The following is a 4,356-nucleotide window of genomic DNA, read 5'->3' on the forward strand; positions in this document are numbered from 1 at the left end:
ACCTTGCCGCGTTCGCCTCCGCCCACTGCATGGTGGTAAGTGATTCATTCCCTTTTTCTTCTCTCATTTTGCTCCCTTTCATTGTCCTCTGATCTTCTCTTCTGTTGGTAGGTGAGTTCCACCCTCCATGCCATGGCTCTCCAGACGCACGTCCACCGTGGCGACGCCCTCGACCAGTGGGCTACTAATAAGAAGCTCCGGGGCGAGCTCGACCGGATCCGGGGCGAGCTCCATCACACTCGCAAGGGGAGTGAGTCTCAAGAGCTGCTCGTCCACGACCAGGAGGCTCAAATTGCCTGACTTTCTGAAGAGAACGCGCATTACAGGGAGGAGTCATCGAGGGTGGCGGCAAAGAGGGAGCTTCTCCGGCAACAGGTGCGGGACTTGGAGTCCACTCTTCTAGATCAGACTCGAAACTTTGACCAGATGGTGGAGGCTAAACGAGAGAAAGCGGTCTGGGATATCAGAGACTCCTAGGAATACCACGACCTCCAGGTGGAATATGCCTCGAGTTCGTACCACTCTAGGTTTAAGCTCTGTCGGTGGCTGGTTCGGAAAAAGTTATCCGGGCTCAACCTCGACGGCATCACTATGAAGGGCCCGTCTCCTGAGACAATGGATCAAGCAGAGGAAGAGGAGCCTGACTCCCCAGAGGACGAGGATGAAAAGGCAGATCCTTGAGGCAGTGTTTCTCTGGTCTTCTAGTGGCTTCCAGGTGCCATAAACCCAGTCTTTCAAAGGTCTTTGGTTGGGCAGTTGTGCCCTGTGATAGTCAAATTTTCCTGAGCTTTTTAGCTCGGTTATGCATTGTCATTCTTCTTCTTTTTTTTTTTTTTGAAATGGTAATGAAAGTTCTCACTTTTTTCTTCCAAATATGATATGCTCTCTTTATCTTTGCTAAGGCAATCTCAACACCCAAGCTATTAGAGCTACATACCCCAAGTAGGACTCCTCGATAATCGTTATCTCAAACTGTTCCTTAAATTATTTAAGGCATCTCTATGGTGCACGGAAAAGTGATTACAACGTCTGCCCAAACTATATGCTCGTCGGTGATTCTCTAGTTCGATCGTCGTACTAGAACGAGCTATGCTTGGCGGGGTTTAAGCCCGAGCTGTTTACGCTTCTCATACTTTACTTCATCATCGAAAGGGCTAAGTCTTTCTTGATGTCGAGGTGTTGGTCAGCTCGACACTTGAAGTTCGCCCATGTCATGGAGACGACTGGGTCTTATTGCGTCAAGGTCGTGTTAGCTCCAAATTTTGGCCCTTAGGCTCTAGGAGTGACTTATAATCCACTATTGGAGTTCGCCCATACCATAAAGGCGACTGGGTCCCATTGCGCCGAGGTCATGTTAGCTCGGCATCTTGGCCCTTAGGCTCTAGGAGTGGCTCGTGGCCTACTCGGTTCTTACAGATAGTATTGTCTTAAGTTGACAATATTCCATGCCCGAGGTATTTGTTTCCCTTCGAGAGTCTTGAGCTTGTACGTTCCTTCCCCGAGCACTCATTTCATTAGGTAAGGTCCTTCCCAGTTGGACCCGAGCTTGCTAGTGTCGGGCTCAGGTACCATAACTTTGCGAAGAACCAGGTCGTCGACGCAGAGGTTCCGCTTCTTGACCCTGGCGTTATAGTACCGAGCTACTCTTTGCTGGTAAGCTACAGTCCTGATGTACGCGAGGTCTCTTACTTCGTCGAGTAGATCGAGGTTGGTACGGAGCTCATCTTCATTCGTCTGGTCACTGTATGCTTCTAGTCGCAGTGTAGGGACTTTCAATCTCTAAGGGGATAACTGCTTCAGTGCCATAGGTGAGGTTGAAGGGCATTTCTCCCATGGCGGTCTTCTCCGTGGTTCGGTAGGCCCATAGGACACTGGGTAGCTCATTTGCCCACAACCCTTTAGCCTGGTCTAGTCGTGCTTTCAGTCCGCGAAGGATGGCTCTATTTGTGACTTCTGCCTGACCGTTTGCTTGAGGGTGTGCGACTGAAGTAAAATTCTATCAGATTCCCATGTCTTGGCACCAGTCTTTGAATTTGATGTCTTCGAACTGCTTGTCATTGTCAGAAATCAATACCCGAGGTAACCCGAAGCAACGCACGATGTTCTTTCAAAAGAAATTCTAGACGTTACAAGGGGCTCAGCTTCCACCCACTTTTTGAAGTAGTCCACTGCTACTACCAAGAACTTCCTCCCACCCGTTGCTGGCGGGAATGGCCCAAGTAGATCAATGCCCCATTGTGCGAAGGGCCACGGGCTGGTGAAATACTTAAGATCGGTAGCGGGTTGGTGGTGAATATTGGCGTGCCTCTGGCATTTGTCACATTTTCTAACAAGCTCAACAACACCTGCCTTCATTGTTAGCCAATAATACCCCTGTCGAAGTGCCTTTTGGGCAAGGGCCCTGCCCCCCAAGTGTCCACCGCACAGACCCTCATGAGTGTCGCGGAGTACGAACTCGGCTTTGGTAGGTCACAAGCAACGCAGGTGGGGAGCGTATAGGATCTTCAGTATAGCCGTTCATCTTTTATGACGTATTTGGCTACCTGGCGCTACACCCTTCTGGCTGCATTGCGATCTGTAGGGAGGGTCCCATGTAGCAAGAAGCTCACGAGCGGGTCAATCCAGCTCAGCTCTGCTTGAACGACGGGAGCAACTTCCTCTACCCCCCCCCCCCGAGAATGCTAGGTCGAGGCAGGTCCTCTATGTGCACGGTTGTCATGGTAATGTCACTGGTGCTGGCTAACCGAGACAAGGCGTCGGCCTTAGCGTTCTCCGACCTAGGGATTTGTCTGATGAAGTGTGATTGGAAGTTGAGCAGGGCCCCTTTGACTTTGGCTAAGTAGGCGACCATGGTTGACTCGCGAGCTTCATACTCGCTACTGACCTGGTTGACCACGAGCTGGGAGTCGTTGTAGATAATGATGTGCTTGGCTTTTACTTCTCTAGCTAAAGCTAGTCCGGCTATCAATGCCTCATAGTCTGCTTCATTGTTAGATGTCGCGAACTCGAAGCGTAGCGTGTACTCCAGTTTCGTGCCACTTGGGCCGTGTAGAACTATTCCAGCTCCACTACCCTGTTGATTCGAATAGCCATCTACGTGAAGGATCCAAGGCTCCCCATCCCAGCTCGCGCTTGGTCGAACTAGGAGAGATGCAACACTGGCTGCTACCTCACAGGACTCGGACTCAACCGGCCTGAGAGCTTCGGGCTCGCCCGAGCTAGGAGCCTCGTACTCAACCGGCCTGGGGACTTCGGAGCTGAATGTGCACTCGGCGATGAAATCTGCTAAGGCTTGGGCCTTAATGGCAGTTCGCGGCTTGTACTGGAGGTCGTACTCGCTAAGCTCAATGACCCATTTTGTCAACCAACCAGAGACCTTGGGCTTAAGTAAGAATTGCCTCAGAGGTTTATCGATGAGGACGATAACAGTGTGAGCTTGGAAGTACGGGCGGAGCTTCCGAGCTGAAATTACCAGTGTGTATGCTAGCTTTTATATCTCTAGATATCTTATCTCTACTCCCTACAATACTTTATTAACATAATAGATGGGTCGTTGAACCCGATCTATTTCCTTTATTAGTATCGAACTGACCACTTCGTCGCTTGTTGAGAGGTATAGTTCTAAAACATCGCCCTCCTCGGGCCGGGTTAAGATTAGCACATTAGCAAGGTACTTCTTGAGCTTGTCAAACGCGAGCTGGTAGTCTTGGGTCCACTCGAACCCTTTGCTCTTAATTGCCTTAAAGAACGGTAGACAACGATCCGTCAATTTGGACATTAAAGCGGCAGACAGCGATCCGCTTCCGAGGTGGTCTCATATCTAAGATGGCCTTAATTTTATCCGGGTTGGCCTCAATGCCGCGTCGGTTGACGATGTACCCTAGGAACTTGCCCGAGGTCACACTAAATACACACTTATTTGGGTTTAATCTCATATTGAACTTACGCAAGATTTCAATAACAGAATGCAAGTCTTGTATTAGTTCATGCGAAGATTGAGTAGCGCGATCCGGGTGCCAGGTTCCGGTACCATGTGCGGACTACTCCTATGAAAGTGGTGGAGAAGGCCAAGCACATGCACGACTCACTGGCTCTCGCCTGGTGCATCTGCGACTGGAAGGCATCCACGTGATCATTTGGGTCGAATGACCCGTCATACTTGTTAAGAGGGGGGAGCTTGAAATCTTTAGGCATTGGGACTGCCAGGAGCTCAGGAGATAAGGGGGATTGAACAGTGAGGAGGGGAGCCTTGACTTCGCCCGAGCTTACCTCTTCTTTGCCTCCAAGCTCGGGCAGATCATGGGAGTCAGATCAGCGAGCTCGGCGGCGGCGTCTCTACTTCTTGGTGGGCTCGGC

This window comes from Nelumbo lutea, chromosome 1, assembly GCF_056320005.1.
Source record: "Nelumbo lutea isolate HS-2025 chromosome 1, American lotus-T2T, whole genome shotgun sequence".
Taxonomy (NCBI): Eukaryota; Viridiplantae; Streptophyta; class Magnoliopsida; order Proteales; family Nelumbonaceae; genus Nelumbo; species Nelumbo lutea.